Genomic DNA, 21,177 nt, shown 5'->3' on the forward strand with positions numbered 1-21,177 from the left:
TTTAAACACATGATTATGTTCCTGAAGGAGATAATAATTTGGCTTGGGAGCCATAAGGCATATATACAGCAGCAACTAAACAGTGATTATAAGTTTATATTAACAAGCATGTCCTAGTCCGTCTTGTAGTAGCAGTAGGTCCCAAGTCTTCAAGACAGTTTCCCTTCCTGAACTTCAGTTTCCAGATCTTTAAAATGGGCATTTTCCCCCCTACCTCACAGAGTCATTGTAGGAAATACAAGGGATAATCCATGTAAAAGCATTTGATAGTGCCTGCCAAATTATAGATTCAGGAAGAATGGACCTTCTGTACTAGAAGGAAATTTTTTCATCTCTGATTGGTCAAACAATTATTTCCCAGGCATAGGATAGATATCTTCTTAAAAAGAGCTTTAAGTAAGGTTTTAGATAGCTTTTTTCCTCTCCAAATTTGAGATATTAGGGTAAACAAAGAGAGGAAATACTATGTAAAATGGAAGAATTTTGGAGATGGAGATGGAAGACTGTGACCCTCTTTGATCCTGAAAAAGGGGCTCCAATTAAGCTTATAATTCCTGCCTTCTAGGATGCCTTGGATTCTGTAGCTAGAAAACATCCCTTCAGCTGTTAGTCCAAATTGAATTCTGGTACATGCAGGAGATCCAGTGGGCTGAGAGATAGAAACTGGAGACCCCTCAGCTCTTCAAGGACAGATCCCAATGTGAACCACCTGGAAAGAAAGCCTTGCCTAAGCCATCCAAACCCACTGGCTTTCAGAGTCTGATCTCTGTTTATTTTCTCATCGCACCAGAAAGGAACCAACTCCTGAGATGGATAAAAACAAACATTTGTCCGGCTCATTGTTGACACAGTCTGTGTAACTTTGTATGTATTAATGACAGTGTTGTTATTTATGGGGACCCACCTGAGAAGATCTGTGAACACTCTGAGGATCCAAGGGCATCCTAGTCAATTAAATGTGTGGGCATTTGTTGGAGGCTAACGTTGTCTTAGGCATCATGCTGGGGCTAGGGCCTGGGGAGACGGAGATGAAGTGTCTAAAATTGAATGATTTTGTCTTTGCCTTAAATAAATGAACAACCAATGGAGGGTAAAGGTGGACATATAAATATAAACAAGTCATTATAATGCAAGGCAGAAGGTTGAGAAAGGAGCTAAAATTCTACAAATTTAATTTAATTTTACTTTATTTTATTATTTTGTTTGTGTGAAGTGTGCTAAGTATAATTTTAGAACCCAAATCAGAGCACACAGTTGATAGCTATACTCACTTTGGTTCGATGAAGCAGTGTGAATGACAAATTATTGCTGGAATTTCTAAGCACATACCTTAGGTAGATGGGCACAATTGAACAAAATATTTTAAATGGAGACAGTCCCATAGACGTATTATAAATAAAATGGAGATAGGTAAGGTAAGGCAGATATAGAGAAATTTATTCAACAAAAGTTTTCTTTCGGAAAGTACTGCATTCATTTGGAAGAAATACCTTGATATCTTGTGGGAGTGAACATTATACCTTATCGGAATCTCGCAGAAAACTCTGCAGGAATGGAAGAAATGCGTGATGGGCAATGCTTTTTCTGTGGAAGCTGGCCAAGATGTACCTGCAGTTGAGGGAGGACACACAGGAATCTAGAAAATTCAGAAAGACATGATAATGGGGATTTGATCTATTTGGACCTCAAGAGCTGCAGCGAGCCTGGCTGGCATCTGACCTGCGGATGTAAGCATGAATGATGTGAACATTAGAAAAAGAAAGAGACTGAGTCCAACTGAGAAATAGCATTTCCTCTTCAGGAGGCAAAATAAACACTAATTATTCAAATGTATCCTCTAGAATGCAGTTGGCTCACCAACCCCACGTTACATGAGCTCTTCCTGAAAACCTTTGCATTTGAGTGTCCCAGAGCAGAGTTCTTATTTAAGCCCATGACTTTCTAATTCTCAGAATTAATTTTAAGGAAATAACTAAGGATGCTCAAAAACTCAGCCATATGGCTATTCGTCACAGCACTGTTTGTAAAAAGAAAAAGTTAGAAGCGATCTAGGTGACCAACAGTGGGAGAATGGTTAAATTATGACGCATGCATAAGATGAACTATTGTGTGGTCATTGGCAATCATGATGTGGGCTATATTTATTGACATGGGGAAATACCCACAATATAATATTACAGAAAAAAATAACCATTCAAAAATGTAACCATGCTTGCAGTTTTTTGAATGGTTATTTTTTCTGTAATATTATATTGTGGGCATTTTCCCATGTCAGTAAATTCGTACAAAAACAAATGTAGTGTACATACATTATCCTACATAGAGAAAGGCTGGGGAGGACCCATGTGGTGAAGTGAACAGTGATCACTTCAGGCTGGGGGTGTGGGAGTGATTTTTTACCTCATCATTTCCTGCATCATCTACAGGAAATGTATATTAGATAGACAATGTATATCTATAATCATATAATTCATAAAGCTATATCCACCTTAGGACTAAAAATCAAAGCAAAAGCTTATGCATCATAATGCTATTTTTTGTTAGATATTTAAAAGCATGTATTTATATATATAGAAAGGTGTCTGGAGTAAAGCTCTAGGAGTTAAAAGTCGTTATCTTGCAGTGGGTGGGATTATGGATGGTTTATAATTTATTATTTTGGCTTAACTCTATTTTGAAAATGATCTACAAAGGAAAAGGGTTGTGGGGGAGAAAACTGACAGTGGAGAACCTCCACGGTTCTCCTGTGGGTAGGTCAGTCCTCTCTCAGCCCTCCTATGGCCAAGATTCTCCTAGGCAGAGAGACGATATTGAATAGTGACCAAATTCAGGTTAAGCGATGGGAAGAGAAGGGGAAGAAAATGAGTATTTTGAGCAGGGGGCCTGGGTTTTGAATCCTGATTCTGCCACTTTCTAGTTCTATGACTTAGGACAAATTACTTAACCTCTCTGTGCCTCAGTTTTCTCATCTGTAAAATGGGCACAACGATCATTTCCACAGAGATCTGCGAGGCTCAGGGAAGGGTGAACCAGCCCCTGTCTCTATTCTTTCATTTCACAGAGGAGGCTGCAGACACTCAGTGAGGTTAAGACACTTGCCCGAGGTCACACAGGAATGGATAGCAGAGCTGAGATTCCAAATGACCCTGAGTACGGTGCTCCCTCACCCTCCTCAGAGATGAGGGGCCCACCAGTCATTCTTTTTTTTTTTTAAATTTATTTATTTATTTTTGGCTGCATTGGGTCTTTGTTGCTGCATGCGGACTTTCTCTAGTTGCGGCGAGCGGGGGATACTCTTCGTTGTGGTGCACGGGCTTCTCATTGTGGTAGCTTCTCTTGTTGTGGAGCATGGGCTCTAGAGCACAGGCTCAGTAGTTGTGGCACACGGGCTTAGTTGCTCCGTGGCATATGGGATCTTCCTGGACCAGGGCTTGAACCCGTGTCCCCTGCATTGGCAGGTGGATTCTTAACCACTGCGCCACCAGGGAAGCCCCCACCAGTCATTCTTGACTATATTTTTATTATGAGAAACAGATTCCACCGAGGTAAGCAGAAAATAATGGGAAAACCTCTCTCCCAGTGGCATTTAGCACAGCGTATAGATTTGCTCTCTGATGGTTTTCTGCTCCTTCAGCCTCCTGTCCTCTCTCATTCTCTCTCTGCTTCGTTTCCTAGGGGAGAGGTGGAGAATGAGCTCTCTTAAATTGGTGTGAATTTGGCTACAATAAAAGAAGAGAAAAAAAGGGAAAAATAAACAAACAAACAAAAAACATGAGATGCTGTTTGGGAGGAGATGCATGCTATGAAGTGTCTGGTCCAGGCATGGAGCAGCGGGTGCAGTGAGAAATAGCAAAGTTGGCAGTTCCCAGAGGAGCTGGTCCCTCTCAGCCCGCTGGTACGCAGAGGCAGAACAAAAACATCTGGTGTGATGTTTACCCAGCACCTTTCTCCCCAGCCCTCCCCGGACACGGAGTAATGCCTCACTCACCCCTGGGGCTGCACCTTTGTTGGGGGGAGAGAAGAAGCTTGAGGGAGGCCAAAGGGTGGTTTTTAGTTTCATTCTAATTTTCTAAATTGATATCTAGAAATGGATGAGACCCAGTGGTCTCATCAAGTGGACCCAGAAACAATGGATATACCTGAACCCACACAGCGCTGGCGTTGGCGGTTGAATCTTAGCCCCAGGTGAAAATCTCCACTCTGAGTGGGAGAAGATGGTAGCCGCAACAGTGGTGGGGAACACAGCCCCTCAGAGACAAACCCGGCTGGTTGCAGCCCCGTCTCCACCTCCCAGCCCTGGGCCCTTCGCCAGGCATGGTTAAGAGCTTGGATTCTGGAGTGATAACAGGGCTGACACGCTTGTTCCACCACTTAGCAGCTAAGATCTGTCTAAGCTTCAGAGTCTTCAGCTGTAAAATGAGGCTGTTAATAATAGGACCTCCTTTACCCTGGTGCAGCGACTGGGGAATGGGTTCATGCATGTGAAACTACTGCACTGTCCTAGATGCTCAACACTCATCCTGGTTATCATTATTCACTTAACTTCTCTGTGGCTCATTTTTCTTATCTCTGAAAAGGCACTCTTACCAACTGCCCCTCAAGCCATCCTAAGGCTTTAATGAGACAACAGCCGTGCAGATGCTTCGTCAACACATTGCTCCTCTGTCCACCAGACTTATCTCCAGAAATCTCTCACAAACAACTGTGGGTGGTATTCTGGGAAAGCCCCTGTCACACAGTAGGTATTTCATTAAAAAAGCAACAGAAAGTTCTTGGCTTGCGTCTGTTCAGGCCCAATGGCAGAGACTTGAATAGCTTTCTATAAACAGGCAAACTGGTGATTTCTTGCAGAACAAACAAGCAAATGTCTCTGATTGTTTCCTCAGCAATAGCATTTAGGGCCTAAAAATTATCTAGATGATCAACCTGACTACCCAGCACAGGGTACCCAGCACAGGAAGAAAAGGTAGTCTCAGGGCCAGGTCTCTGGGCAGCCATGATGGGGTCACATGGCATCCTGTGGACGTCAGCACCAGCTGGCAGCCGCCTGGGAAACTGACAGCAGCTTCTGTGGGCTGTGAGGACACCACCTGGTGTGATCACTCTTTCAAAGGGACTCAAACAGAGTTCCCCTAGGTGTTGACCTCTTGGGCTCTCCAGATCGCCACCTGAGGAAAGCCACTTCTGGCAGCAGGTAGATCTTTTCCAGAGGCCTTCCCAGCTCTACCTGGGGGCCATCTGACCATGACAGTCCAGCATAAATAACAAACCTTCATTCATCTCCTGTCATTCCCAGGCACCGAGCAGGGCTCTCAGAATAATAAAAACAATGATAACTAAACCATTTTTACTGTCTGCCAGGTAGTCCTTTTAATCGCTATAATCATCCCAAGTGATGGGATGGGCTGAGTGAGCTCTGTTTTCAAGATGGGGAAACAAGCCCAGACAGTCCTCCCCTGGAGCAGAGGGACCCACCTCCAGGATCAAGGCGAAGTTTCTGAGCATGACATTCAAGACCCCTGCTTACTCTTCCAGCCTCATTTGTCCTTTCAGGGATTCTGTGTCTGCAGAACAACTGGCTCTTTCTATGAACCCCTGGCTCTCTCCCTGTCTGCCTTTGTGCATTAGCTCTCCCAGTCTGTCTGGAATGGCCCCCATCCTCCCCCACCTCCCCTCGGGCTCCAACTTGTCTTTCAATAAGAATTAACACGTGAGAGCATCTCTAGAGGCCAGATACGTCATCTACAAAGCAAACCTGGGAGTTAGGCATTATCATGCCCACTTTAAGGAACAGGAAACTGAGGCATAGAATAGCCAAGCAACTAGCAACAAGGTCACAGAGCCAGGAAGAGGCAGACTTGAGATTCAAATCCCTGGAGTTGGACTTTGGATGGAGCCCAATATCTTCTCCACACTATGGTGCTTCTCGGCTCAGGGATCTCCTTCTCCGGGAAGCCCTCCTTGACCTCTCTTTTGGGTTAGGCCCAGGAATGGGCCGGAGCCTGCCCTTACCGATCTATGAAAGCCAATTATTAAATTGTCAGGAATTTTGCAAGGCGGCTGTTAAACACAGCAATTATTAAAGATTCAATTATAAACACATAATTAAGTAAATTATATTAAAAACAAAGGTCATAAATACTCAAAACTTGTCACTTCCTAATTACTTTATTACATTTTACTAATATCTATACTCTGAAGATTATTTACATCCAGTGCATCTGTATGGTGGCGATGCTACGTAATGCGGCACTGCTGTGCAACTCTCAGTGACATCACAGTCGTAGCTTTGAGATCAGCCACAGTTGGAATATTTACACCATGGAAATTGGCAAATGCTACCTATCAGGGCTTAGTTTATTGCTGTGTTGATTGACTAGATTTAACAAAGTGATGGAGAAAATCTCAACAGTGCAGCTTCTACTTGCTGCATTGCATTGTGAATAGCCCCCCAAAACGGAAGAAAATATTCTTTCGATATTTGAAAACTAGTATTCAACTTCGCAAAGAAGTTGCTAACAACATTGATAAACAAGTGGGGCTCCAACATAGTCCTTGTTCTTTGACTTTCATCTTCATCGTTAATGTCAATGAAAATATCATGTCAGAATTACACTCAAAGAATCGCTGTTCAGCACTCAGCAAGCACCCCAGCTGTGTTTGTCTCCATAGTAGCCCTAACTCCAGGGCTCTGAAACTTTCCCACCTATGTTTGCCTCTTCCGGACTCCTATTGAGAGCAGGGGTTGAGTCTTTCTCTTTATAGAACCCTCAGTTCTTGGGGTAGGCACTTAATTACTGTTGAGTAAATAAATTCATGCATTCACGGCTGCATGAATAAAGAATTAACCCTATCCCCAACGAAATCCCCTATCCCCCACAAAATGAATTCTTAAGATATCCATTTATGCATATTTTATTCCTCTACTTATCATACATTGCTGAGTACCTACTAGGTGTCAGTCATGTGAATACTAACTTTCATGGGCTGGGCACATCGTAATGAAGAATACTACAATGGAAAAGATTAAACATTTCTAGACTCAAGGACCTTTCGTGTCTCGTGTTCAAAACAGCCCCCAGATTCATGAATTACTTAAAGGAAAGCGAAGTCATCAACCTCACCATCTTCCCTCATCTCCAAGGATCCCAAATGAGCCTCGGGAAGAGCTGATTGAACTTCCATTCAATGATGATGTCATGCCCGGGGCTGAGGCACTGGAAGTCATGGAGAACCGCAGTTGTGTTTTGATTCCCCATAGATGTCTTTGAATTCTATCTTCCCCAATGACAAGAGGGAGGCGATTTTCCTGTGAGTGAAGAGCTGGTTTTTCGTGTCTAAACCATCACTATCACCACGTACCTGGGAGTGTCGCCTTATGTCTGCAGAGACAGAAAGAAGAAACGGCTCAAAATAACGTACAAAACCAGGCTTAGAGGATCAGAAGATGCCAGCCCATGTTCCTTTCAACAGAGGCCCATGGTAAGCCCCTACTTCTCTTTTCCCTTTGCTACTCTCATGCAACTCAAACTTCAAGACCATCTTAGCAGATAAACAATATAGTGTGTATCCCATTAGAGTATTAATACAAAGATAGGTGGTCTAAAACTCACTAGGCAAATAATTAGCCACCAAATGAATAAGAGAAAAGAACAGCTATTAACTCACTAAGTCACCTGTCAGAGGCGGCTGTATTTATATTTGGTTTGTGGTGGGAGAAGCACTTTCCCATAGCCAAGCAGGCATGCTATTGGTTGCAGCAGCCCTGAGACGTCCCCCAATATATGTCTCTTTTCCTTAAAAAGAAGAGACGAGGAGGGGAAAAAAAAAATCAGTTGCTTCAACTTGAAAGTCAGAGCTGAAGGAGGCGTTAGCAAGACTTTCCTGTGGCTCAGAGCCCTGATCACCACAATTAAAGTTCAAGGTGTGGTGCTATTTGCTCAGCGTGCTCTGACACATGAAAGAAAATGATTCAGGCAAGGACAATAATTACACGTTAATTTGTGTTTGGCAACTGTGTTTTACCCCTTTGGCCCACAGAGAAAGATAAAAGGTGATATTGTTGAAAATGTTTTATCTGCCTTCAATGGGGTTGTCGTGGGCTGCATTTGGAGACGGGCCTCTTTGGTTGGGCATTTTCCTGGCATCGTGGGGCTGCCTTTTGTGCTCCATTGCCGGGGCCGGCCAGGAGGAGCAGAGGAAAGGTAGGTTATTAGCTGTTTACTGCCCTGGATCCTTTGTATTGGAGGGTTTCCCATGGGTTTGGCCAAGTGGCAGGAAAAGTGACCCTGCCCAGGGCATAAAGCCCCAGTCCCCACCCTGGGGGCACTCACCCCGTATCATGCTCTCTATTGCATTTTGCCGTGGAACGAAGAGGCAGACCAGCCAGGACCACAAACCTGGCTGTCTATGGAGAGAGGCGGCAGACAGCCATGGGCAAGTTGCATAGCAGGCAGCTGTGCCCGGAAGAAACGCATGCCTCGTGTAGCCAAGTCTTCCAGACCTTCAAAAGGAAAGTAAGGAAATCTGGATTTTTACAAATGAAATCTCCCAGTTTTTGCACGTTGGCTTGGTTAAAAACAACTAAAGCACGTCTATGGGCAGCACCTGGCCTACTGGTGACCAGTTTGGGCCTCTGAAATGCAGCCCAGGGCTTAAACACTAGCTTCTGGAGTCAGAAAGAGCTGAGCTCTGAGCTCAGTTTCATTGCTTCCCAGCTGGGTGATGGTGGACAAGTTACTTAAGCTAAGTCTCGATTTCCTATTTGTAAACTGGAGACAGTAACAATCATACCTCCCTCCGAGAGTTATTGTGGGGACTGAATGAGATAATGCAGGCAAGAGGCAAGTTCCTCGCACAGTCCCTGGCAAACAGTAAGCACTGAATAGATGTCAGTGATTATCACTATTTATAACTGAACCATGGAAGAATGAAAAAATACATCATCGCCCCAGGCTTTCTGTCGATTAGGACGTCTGGGACACCTTGGCTTCTCCATAGATAATTAGATAATTGCTGAATGAATGAATGAAGGATGGATGGATTAAGATGCCAGCTAGAGGCCAGAATGAACAATCCATCTGCCATCTTCTCTTCCTGGTGCTGCCCCTAGTTGTGTTTGTGCCAATCGTTGCCCTTTTTGGACCTCAACTTCTGCATCTGTAAAATGGACTGGATGTCCTTCTCTCACCAGCTCCGAGGGATGCTTTCCTGCCTCCTGACAAGATCTTTCAAGAACTCTCAGAACAAGTTAGGACGGGCCAGCAGGGACTTTACCGCCCGGCTCTGGGAGGGGAGGCAGCCTGCCACTGGAACTCTTCATAATTGAAGGAAGACTGGTCCTCCATCATCCCACCCCACATCTGCTCTTTACTCGTCTCTCTTCTGCTTTTTGTCCTAGGAGGCTGACTTGGAAAACTAGCTCCCCCGCCCTTTGCTTTTCAGTGTAATTTGGGCAGTAGGGAGCGCATCTGGAGATCAGGGGAAGTAGAGGAAGGAAGTGGGGTATGCAGCCTCCACACCCGAACCCCACCCTGGGGAAGGGGCTCCTCTACATAACTGTCTCTGTTCAGATTCCTGGAACTGCTACCTCCTTTCATCCCTTTGGGTCTGGGGGAGTAGCTCCCCAGGCATCTCACCTTGCCCACACCCTTGACTTGCACTTACCATCAGGGCCTGGGGTGAGTGTGCTTGCTGTTTCCTGCCCAGACCCTGATGGATACAAGCAGATACCTCTCTACCATCCAATCCGTGAAAAATGTCTTCTAAGGAAGAAGACTTCCAAGTACCCAACAGAGCACACAAGCTCGGGGATCAGACAGGCGGGAGCTCAAATCCCTGTTAGCCGCTTATTGGCTCTGTGAACCTGGACAGGTTCTGTCATGACGTGGAACCTGCTTCCTCATCTGTGCAGCGAGTTGCACGATGCATCTTCCAGGGCTGAGGGGCTGAGAAGGACCGTCAGGACAGCCCCGCACGGTACTAGCCAATCACGTTCGCTCAGGGCAGCTCTTTCTCTTCTTCTGCCTCTTCTTCTTTCTTCTTCCGTCTCCTTTTTTCCTTCCTAGAGGCAAGAGTTTTTGTTTTAATTTTTTTTCAGCTTCGTACTTTTGTTAGACTCTGCCTAATAGAAATCCTTCCCAGTGGTGGAGTGCCCACGGGCTCTAATCTCCCAACAATCACGAATGGTTATTATGGTGGAAGGACATTATAGCCCCAAATCAGGGTGCAAAGACAAACATTGAATATTGTTAAAATTCTTCTCGAAAATCCTTTAAAAATATTTACCCATAAATTTTGATATATTTGGTGTGGAATGTATCCTCTGCACCCTGGGTATATACACGTTCTATAATGTATAAGGCAACGTACAGTACATTCAGGACTATATATGCAAAATACCATTTTACGCTGTTTCAATTAAAGAAAGAGAGAGCACGCGTAGCTGATTTTGTTGAGTCAAAGGTACCTAAGGTAACAGCCATACTGATTTTACGAATGAAGACATTGAGGCTCTGGGGTTGAGGGGAAGAAAAGACACTGAGGCTCAGGGAAGCCAAGCAATTTGTTTAAGCTAATAAGTGGCAGAGTCAAAATTCAAATCCAGGTGTATCTGACTCCAAAACCTGTTTTTACCTCGTGCCATAATGTCTGGATTTATGTGAGCTGGAATAAACACACCCTCAAAACCGGCATCATCAAAATGACTTTCAGTCTTTTATATTGGAAATGGCTTCACATACTGGGCTGGCTGCCTGTTTCACTCCCAGTCTCTCTTTTTTTTTTTTAAACATCTTTTTGGAGTATAATTACTTTACAATGGTGTGTTAGTTTCTGCTTTATAACAAAGTGAATCAGCTATACATATACATATATCCCCATATCTCCTCTCTCTTGCGTCTCCCTCCCACCCTCCCTATCCCACCCCTCTAGGTGGTCACAAAGCCCCGACCTGATCTCCCTGTGCTATGCGGCTGCTTCCCACTAGCTATCTATTTTACATTTGGGAGTGTATATCTGTCCATGCCACTCTCTCACTTTGTCACACACTCCCAGTCTCTTGACTTCGTGGGGCCTCAGCCCCCACTGAGCGGTGAGACCAGGACCCTGGGCCCCGCCTGGGCGTGGGGGAGGAGCAGGGGAATGGGGGATGGTAGCGGGGCATGGCACTCACTCTTCCCTATCGGTCAGAAGAGGCAGCATAGGATGGAGACCTCCACTGATGGGCAAGCCAGGTAGAGATTTTTTTTTTCTTTTGGCCACTGATGACCGGTGATCATTGTTGGGAGATTAAGATTCTCAGATGAAAGATAACTACCAATGTGCCAGGTACAGAGAGGGATGGAGGGAGAGAGCCTGGCCTTCTCCCTGTGGCTCCTGGGCTGATTCGGCCCTGACCTTGGGCAAGTCATTTGATTTTTCTCATCTGTAAAGTCAGCCTAATGATGGCTTCTCTTCCAAACCACTTGGATTCTCAGATGAAAGCATCCATAAAAGTGTACAGGATTGCTATTAATTGCACCCTTATTATTTTTATTATTTTAGGATGAAGTCCACTAAACGTTAACTGTGTTTTAACTCTCCCCTGACTAGCAGGATGAGCTGTTGACTATCAGATGACGAGCCTCTCTGACATCGCCCTTTGTAGGGAGGCGGGCAGACGGGCGCTCCCCACAGCAAGGCCGTCGCCCGGGCAGGTGCAGTCTGAGCTGGGTGTGCCCAGCTACCTCTGCTTCCACCCTTAGATATAACTGCATCCAACCAGCTGTGGGCAACGTGCTCAGCAATTGGAAAGAGCCAGGAGCCAGAAGTGGCTGGGTTCCAGGCCTCAGCTGTGGGATTTTATGGGCACGTCATGGACACCCTTTGCCCGTGAGCTTCTGCAGTTTGGATAATGGGAACCAGCATCATCCTGCCCACCTCCAGGCCAGATTCAGAGGAGGCAGCGCTGTGCAGGCTTTAATGCCATTATCAGGTCAAGTGTGACCGTCATCCCAACTCTAAAACATCAGTGTTGGGGAATTCCCTGGCAGTCCAGTGGTTAGGAGTCCGCGCTTTCACTGCAGAGGGGGCAGGTTCCATCCCTGGCTGGGGAACTAAGATCCTAACTACAAGCTATGTAATGCACTCCCCCCCCCCAAAAAAAACAACAACAACACAAAGAAAAAAAACCCCAAAACAAACAAAGAACAACAAAAAAATCAGCCTGCTGCTTTGACAAGAAATCAGTATAGGAGAGATACTTGAGCTCAGACCCCGTTTCTACCCCTTACTGCTGCTGGAAGACACAGATAATACTATCTACCTTCTAAGCTGGTAAGAAGGAAATAATTTGGATAAATCCTTAAGCCAGCGCCTGGTGCAAAGCACATGTTCAACCACTGACAGGTATGATTATCAGAGAGGAAGAACTTGACAGAGAGCAAAAATGAATTTTCCCCATAATTTAAAGGGCAATGCACATCTTTCTGGATTTATGAAGGATGCATATTATAAAAATATTAAAATAACTTTGCCTTCCTTTTTTTTACACAGAAACCGAGATCACAGAAGTGATACACAGCCTGGGAGAAGATGGTGATTGGCACGAAGGAGAGCCTCAACTCGCCCACAGCCCTACCCACCAGGGCCCCCCTGGGAAGACTTTGATGGGCGTATATATCTCCTACCTCCTGACACTGTTGTCCCACACAACTTTAGAGAGCTAATGCTGCAGATCTTAAGGTCAAAAGGGGCTATTTCGTCGCAAAGAGCCCTAGATGCGAAGACTTGAGTCTATTATCTGTGCCATATTTTCTTCTTTCATGCTGCCTTTTCTGCTTTAGACAAATAAGGCACGTGACTGGATCAGAGCTTCTGAAAGCGTGGAACATGGACACATTTTCATTTTCTAATCACTATGTGTTTATTAGAAATACATGAACTGGAACAGACGAACATATTAGAAGAATCTACCTCCAGCAAATCAAATCCACAATTTCATGAATAAATATTAATTATATATATATAAAATGTATTTCAATACATTCATGTAAATTAAAAAATGAGTCGATTTCCAGCAAACTATTAATAAACAGCAGTGCAGGTGGCATTCAGATATGGCAGGCTCTCTCAGGATGCTACAGTGCCTGAGAGCTGGAAAATACTGGACCAGACCATCTCTAGGTTATTTCCTGCTCTAAGGTTCTCTGAAGGGACTGGTAGAATCAGTCACCTGGCTTCTTGCAGGCCTTTCCACCCAACTCTGACAGTGTTCAAAACAACCCCAAGTTTTTCACTGAATGGTCCATGCGATCCAAACATTTCTCTCCACACCGTAGCTGAAACGTGCCACACAGTGGGAGATCCATGACTGGGGCAAGAGGGAATGAGTATGGTCTAGGAAGCCTTTTCAAACCCTTTCAGATCCTACAAGCATTTACTGAGCACTTGCTATATGCCAGTTGACATGCCAAGTCCTCACTCATGATCTGACTCTTTTAATCCTGCTGCCACCCTGTGAAATTTTACCTGCACCTGTGTCATTAGTGGGGCCTTTGGCCAGTCACTTAGTTACTAGGACCCATTTTATCTTCAGTAAAATGGAGATAATGAAATCTGTCCTGTGCACCTCATTGGATTAGCATCAGGATCAAAAGAGATTGTGTATGGGAAGTGTCTTGGAAAATACAAAGTCCTGTCCAAAGAGAAGAAAAAAAAAGAACATCAGAAAACCTCTTTCCTCTCCCTTTGCTTCTCTTTTTTTTTTTTTTTTTTTTGCAGGACGTGGGCCTCTCACTGTTGCGGCCTCTCCCGTTGCGGAGCACAGGCTCCGGACGCGCAGGCTCAGCGGCCATGGCTCACGGGCCCAGCCGTTCTGCGGCATGTGGGATCTTCCCGGACCGGGGCACGAACCCGTGTCCCCTGCATAGGCAGGCGGACTCTCAACCACTGCGCCACCAGGGAAGCCCGCTTCTCTCTCTTTAACAAAATTCACTCTGTGCCATTAGATTATCTGTGAGGACCTATGACGTCATTTAAGTTGTCAGAGGTCTTGTTTCTCCAGCCCCTTTCAGATTTAATCAGTGGCTCCTATGACCAATCAGTGGGTGTTTTAAGTTCTAAGCCCTAAATTCTGCTAAACTCCAGTGTGAATTCCACTCTGTAACTTATGAACACTGCCCCTCTGGGACTCTCCTCCTAAGGGTAAATCGGGGGGTAGTGACAGTTGTTGCCCAGCGGTCTGTTGGGAAGATGCGATGGGCTGAAATGAAAGCAGTGGGCAGTGTTTGGCTCGTAGCATGTGATAAATGTGTGCTGTCATTGTTACCATCTACTCTGTGAGGTCTGATTGTTATTATTCCCATTTAAGAGACAAAGAAACTGAAGCTCCGAGAGGTGGAGCTGCGTGTTCAAGGCTGCACAACGAGGAGGCAGCAGGGCAGAGATTTGAACCCACTTGTGATTCAGGTCGTGCTTGTTTGCGGGGTGTCGTGAGGCTTCTCCATGGGAAGGGAGAAGGTGTTCTCATGAGAGAGAGGAAGAGAGAAAGAGAGAGAGGGAGGTGCTCTTGGTCTGGTTCACATACAATTCTCTTTCTTTTATATGGTGCTTCCTGATTTCAATAGCCTTTTCATTCATCTTCTCATAAAACGTGGCTGATGTGATCACTGCCAAGCCTGGATTACACTTGAGGCTCCTATCTCTAGAGGCTCAATTCTGCCTAAAATGCCTTCAGTTTCATAATCCGCAGACTGAAAATCAGGAGGAACCATCACTCTACCCATCATTTATGCACCCCCGACAGCAGATGTTACAGAATATCTGAAATGAGCCTGTCCGAGAAAACTTATTTTATTTGGTTTCTGCACAGAAGTATTTCACCTGCTTGTAAATCATACCTTCCCCTCTCCAGTCCCCCATGAGTTCTAAGCTAACCGTCTGTGCTGGTCTGTGATCCCCACTGCCTTTAAGAGTGTCAGGGTTGACTGGGGCCCAGGTCACTGCTGCTGGGCACGGCTGAGAGCTGGCCTGGAGAGGACAGTCAGTGAGACATGTGAGCCTGGGCTCCCTTCTTGGAGACATGCGTTTGAATCCTGTATCACTGCTCACCAGCTGATTAGCTGCACTCAGCTTTTCTCAGCCGAAGTTTCTTTATCCGTGAAATCGTCTTCATCTCGGAAGGTTTTGGTGAAGATGAAATGAGATAATCCGTGTAAAACATATACTCACTTAGCTAACAGTAAGTGCTCAGTAAGTACTAAAAGTTATCCCTCGAGCTTCCCCTCAAGTGGAGAGATTGAACTCCTTTGCTGATACCCAGCGAAATCCAGTCCAGTCATGTCTGTGGCTGTTTCCTGGACAATTGGAATTTTCCTGACCAGCACATGAGTCCCTACAGTGGCCGCAACCTGCAAACGGGCCTCTGCATGGATCCCTGTAGAATTTTCCCTGACAGTTACTACCTCATTTTCTTGTTTTCAAGATATGTGTTTCTTTATTTCAAATTCTGAACTTGTCTGAAATCAGAACAGGTCTTAAAATCTCTATGCACAGTTAGCATAGTGGTAACTTTTTATTTCCTTTCCTCCAGAAAAACTGTTGAACCATCAGTGACAACTTGAAGTGAGCAAAAACACAACGTTCCCATTTCCTGGATCACTTCCAACCTTGTATCTGTTGGATGTGGTTGTCTGGCATTCAAAACTCCGTTGCCCTGGAGCCTGGAATCTTTGGCGGAAGGAGACTTTGGGGAATGAGCTGGTGCCACAGCGCCCTCTGCTGTCAAAGTGGCTTCTGCCAGGACGTGCAAGGGGCTGCATGAAGGCAGCAAAGGAGGGTTTGAGAACATCTGCCCAACTTCTCTGCCTCCCCAAGGAGGAGGGGCCAGGCAGTGTGAGAGGTCTCATGTCTGCCTCATATGGAACAGTGGGGAAGTGGGGATGAGATTGACCTTCCATGAGCCAATAAATTAGCATCCACAACCCAAATGTTGAATGCTGACTTGGCGTAACTGCTCTGGAGAAGGGCCCAGGGAACCCCCAGTTTCTCTTAGCTCTTTCTTTGCTAAAGGAAAACCCGATTCTGCTTTCCAGAGAAGGCTTGAATTCCAGGTTCTCTGCTCTGCCCTGAGCCTGCCAGGGACTGGGAAAGAAGGGATGCCATGGGTCCAGAGAAGGGTCCCTTTGAGACAAGAGAAGGGGGACTGGTATACATTTCCAGGCTCCCCTGCACCCATTCCTGCTCTTTGATCTCTTGATGCTAGGGTTCACCCTGCGTCAGACTGGGCAGCTTCAGCTGTTTGACTCTGCTGCTGACCCCAGTCATTGGGGCTCCGCTTTTAGTCCAAGGGCCAGAGTCCAGCATCCAGCCCTGGACATCATCAGTTGGACTTCCATTCCTGAGTTTGCTAGTCAGGTCTCATCACAGATGTCTGGAAGGAAGTAGCATTGCATGACCACCCAGCCCGATCCAGGACAGAATGAGGGTCGAAGGTTCAAAAGTAAATGAGATGGGACCTCCAGCCTCAGCCACTCCCATAGAGCCAAACCCACACTGTGCCCGGGCAGATCTTGCCACCAAGATGTGGACAGTTAACACTTAGAATATGTCATTGAGTGCTCTGATAATTTACCTGCTGTTTCTTTGGGTTTAACGTACAAGAAAGACCCCTGAACCTGAATAGCATCTCTAGAGTATTATACATGTTTTCAGGCAATGTTTCTCAAACCGTAGTCTCCTAACAATATTAGCATCAGCTGGGAGCTTTCTGGGACTTTCTAGGGATGCAAGTTCTTGCCCCCTGCCCCCACCCAAATGAATCAGGAATTCTGGGGGTGGAGCCCAGCAATCCCTGTTTCATCAAACCTCCCAGGTGGGTCTGATGCATCTGGAGTCTGAGAACCATTATTTTAAGGGAAAATGGAGAGAGGACCCATTATGAGCCATGTCTCTTGCTTGACACTTTTTTGTATACATTTATGTTTGTCTAGTCATTTTGGGTAGTTTGTCTGGAATAGTCTGAGATGATGCTGAGCCTGGAAGTGGAAGATTTATCAAATAGCTTTAGTGCTCCAGGATTAAAAGCCACCATGTTGTTTGAAATGAGTTTCCAGGACTTGCGACACACATGATATTTAAACATAAAGACACGTTACCAAGTAAAATATAAAGGATGCTCTTGGAGTTGCTGCCATTTGAATTATGTGCACTTGCTTACATTCATTTTTGGACCATAAAAATTGCACCATACCTGTTTGAGAAATATTGCTTTGAGTTTGCAGCCCGATTTCTCCTTTTCCACCAGGTTTGCCACCTTCAGAGAATCCCCTCTGTATAATTTCCACACAGTGCGGAATGGCAAAATATCGACAGGGCTTCCCTGGGGGTGCAGTGGTTAAGAAACTGCCTGCCAATGCAGGAGACACGGGTTCGAGCCCTGGTCCAGGAGGATCCCACGTGCCGCGGAGCAACTAAGCCCGTGCATCACAACTACTGAGCCTGCTCTCTAGATCCCGCGTGCCACAGCTACTGAAGCCTGTGTGCCTAGAGCTCCGCAACAAGAGAAGCCACTGCAATGAGAAGCCCAGGCACCCCAACGAAGAGTAGCTCCCACTCTCCACAACTAGAGAAAGCCCACGTGCAGCAACGAAGACCCAGTGCAACCAAAAATAAATAAGATAAATTTATAAAAAATTCATGTATCAACAGTCATATCTCTAGAAGAGGAGCTGATTGAGGCAGTTTCCTGCTGGAAACATCAGTGGCTCCTCTCTGCTGGGAGGAGAGGTCTACGTGCTGTAGTCTTGCTTTCAGGGTCTTCACAAATTGGCCCTTGACCTGTCTGCCTAGCCCTGAGTCCTGCATTCTCCCTCACAGGTTTCTCTAAGTTCAGTCAAACGATCCACTCTTCCCTAAATGCTCTGCCTTTGCTCCACGCCCTTTCTCCACTGCCCCTCAATTCATGGTTCCCTCCCCAACTTGGTGAGCTCCTCTGTAACCACCAAGGGCCCAGCTCAGGAGCCAGTTCCTCTAGGAGATCTACTTAATTCCCCCAGGCAGAGCTAGCCCCATCTTTATCCCCATTCAAGGCATCAAACTCACCTGCATGCACTGACATTTCAGGAAGTATCATGTTGGAATATAATTCTGTATCTGTATCTCTGCCTCTCCCATAACACTGTGTTTTTGCTGTTCAATAGCTGGGGCTTCTGTTATTCACCATGGTCAGTGACTGGCACATAATAAATGCTCAATAAAATGTTTTGAATAACTGAATGAGCCAAAAGTAAGGAAATGACTCAGAAAGCATTTAATGGCAGAGTTGACCATTGATATACCTAACCAGGCAGGTTATCTGCCACTACTACCACCAGGACCATCTCTCAATTGATTACACAGTAGAAGTTCCAGCTGGTGGGGGGGGCCCTCCAAACTGTGCTCTCATCACCACCCTCATCCTGATGCAACTTTCAAAGAGGGGCCTCCCCAACTTCCTCACTTTGAGAATCACTCTGAGTTAAGAGAGATATTACTGATGAGACCCCACTGACCTATGAATAGTGTGGAGGCCAAAAAAAAACGTTGAAGGCTATTGTTTTCAAGTTTCTCTTTAGAATAAAAAAGCGTAAGAAAGTAAAAGGATATTGATATGTCTAACAGTCAGGAGATGCTTACTCATGACAAGATTCTGATGCAAGCTGGTACATTTCTCCTGCTAACTCCCCTGGGCTCTTTTCTTCTCTTGGCATAAAGCTCACTTGGCAGCATGATCATTAAAGGATATCTACTCCAAGAAAATGAAATTAGTCAAAATGTGATGGACACAGTAGTCCAGTGAAAGGAACACTTCTGTCTTTAGGGAGTTGTATCTCTTTGAGGTTTGTTGAATTTTCCTTTTTGCTTTCTTTTTAAAAAAGAAAAAAAAAAGAAAAAAGATGTACGTATTATTTATTTATTATTTTTGGCTGCGTCGGGTCTTAGTTGCGGCACATGGGATCTCCGTTGCAGCGGGCGGGCTTCTCTCTAATTGTGGAGTGTGGGTTTTCTCTCTCTAGTTGTGGGGCGCAGGCTCAGTATTTGTGGCACGCAGGCTTAGTTGCCCAATGGCATGTGGGATCTTAGTTCCCTGAACAGGGATGGAACCCGCGTCCCCTGCGTTGGAAGGCGGATTCTTAACCGCTGGACCACCACGGAATTTTCTTTTTTCTTTAAAGGCAAGATATACAATTTCTTTTTGTTTTCATCTTACTTACATAGGTAGTTGATGACATACCCAGAGGGTTGACTTAATTTATAGAATGGATTCACATCTGTAGTTACGATTTCCATAAAATGAAAGGCTTATCAGTTTGCATCTGTAAAATATAGAACAGAAGCCTTCATGGGGTTGTAAAGCTCAAGAGCCAGCTACTTATATTTTCCAGGAATAAATGAAAATCCAAAGAGGATTCAGAGACAATTTGAATCAGTGAAGCCTAAATAGGCGCCTTTTATTACATACTCACTTTGTGCCAAGAACTTTCAAAAGATGATCTTATTTAATCCTCACAGCAGCCCTGTGGGGTAGGTATTTTAAATCCTCACTTTATAGACATAAGGGGAAACTGAAGCTCAGAGAGGTTAAGTAACTTGCCTAAGGTCACACAGCTACTGTTTCAGACTTGCATTTCTTTGTGGAGTCATTTGATTCAAAAGCCATGTTTCCTAATTATTATGAATTTGGCCAGGTACAGCCTGCAGTAACTGAAGCCATAAGCATTATTTAAAGGCACAGCTGGGCTCCAGCTCCAGCCAATCGTTGCCATATCTTCAAATTCCTCCATAGAAACTGGGAAGGCTGAGTTTTATGGAACAATTCTAAAATGTTGGTAATTACTTAAAAACAGTTTACAATTCCATGCAGGCTCATATGACGCATCTGGCCTATAGTATTCCCGTAGGATTGGCTGAGGTCTTTGTTGTAACTGTTTCTCTGTTCAACTTCTCTCTCCCGGATCTTCCTCCCCTCCCTGACAGTATTGATTTTGAGAGCACTTCCAAATGAACTTCTGTAATTGAGTCTCTATCTTTGAGTCTGTTTCTCTGGAACTTAACCTATTACACATAGGAAGGGGGGCAAAAACTCTGAATATCTGAGCATTTTACCCCAAAGAGATTGAAATAGCTGAGGATCTAAATTATTGACTCGCACTGAGTTTTCCGGATTGAACTAAATTGACGGCCCATCTCTCTCTTCTTGTGCCCAGTGATATGCAGCAAAGCGGAGGTGCATGAGGAAGGTTCAGTCAGTGTGGGTAGAGAAGCTCTACACATACATGCTCACAAGCATGTGTAAATTGGCAACTCTGCTCTCTGTGCTTTTAAAACAGTCTTAACCTAAAATGGCTGTGAACAGCGGGTGTATTGGTAAATGTTTGACGATGGACAATCTGGAGGGGATAAAAAGCACTCTGATTTAGAGCATGGCCAATTTCCATGGAGCAAATGCTCCCACCATGGTTGATTCCAAGTGAGCTCTGTGAGGTCCCTAAATGCTGGTTGGGAAGAAATCCGCACAATCAGCTCTTGTGAGCAGGTGTGAGCCTGCTCCAACACCTCACTGGCTGTGGGTTTCTTACAAGTCGGCAGCAGTCTCACTGCTTGGCTGTGTGATGCACGTCAATTCCACAGGCGTTCCGTGAGCACCTGCTACATTCCAAGATGGTGTGCTCCCTCCTGAGAGATGCTTAGAGAAGAAGAGATTAGCTCTAATACACAGCTGCATGGAAACTTCACAGGGATTCTGCAGAGTAAATGCCTGCCCTGGGGGAAAGATGGATAAGACCATTGACTTTTATCTCCTTTTATCCTGGGACTTACATTCCAGACACAGTCACATCTATGGTTCTTGGTCCTCTGGTCCTCCATCTACTCATTTGTTACCTTTACTCATCATAAGCCAATCCGAGTTTTATAAGCACAAATACCTATGGGGCCCGGATAAAACACTGTAGCATCTCTGGATGATGTTATCTCCCTGCAGAGAGGATTTTTAGTGATTCTAGAAGGCAGTCAGAGTACGAGCAAATCACCTTTTTCCAGTCAGGGAGTGAGCTTTTGGAAGGTGGGTTTCAATGTTTCTTTGGTACCATCTATTTCTGTTTGCCCTTATTCCTAGGATCTCACCCTTGCAGAATCCCAACTGAAAGACCTAAGTAT

The 21,177-nt window shown here is 45.2% G+C and overlaps 1 long non-coding RNA gene across 1 annotated transcript; it reads right to left on the reverse strand.

The window, feature by feature from the left end:
* Positions 1 to 3,265: 3,265 nt before the first annotated feature.
* On the reverse strand, positions 3,266 to 9,832 carry LOC137220874 (uncharacterized). The gene is made up of 4 exons (XR_010941822.1): positions 9,639 to 9,832; positions 8,334 to 8,503; positions 7,125 to 7,382; positions 3,266 to 3,719 (listed from the first exon to the last, which is right to left on the reverse strand). It is a non-coding gene; the product is annotated as an uncharacterized lncRNA (long non-coding RNA).
* Positions 9,833 to 21,177: the final 11,345 nt, after the last annotated feature.

The sequence above is a fragment of the Pseudorca crassidens genome, chromosome 3 (genome assembly GCF_039906515.1).
Source record: "Pseudorca crassidens isolate mPseCra1 chromosome 3, mPseCra1.hap1, whole genome shotgun sequence".
Taxonomy (NCBI): domain Eukaryota; kingdom Metazoa; phylum Chordata; class Mammalia; order Artiodactyla; family Delphinidae; genus Pseudorca; species Pseudorca crassidens.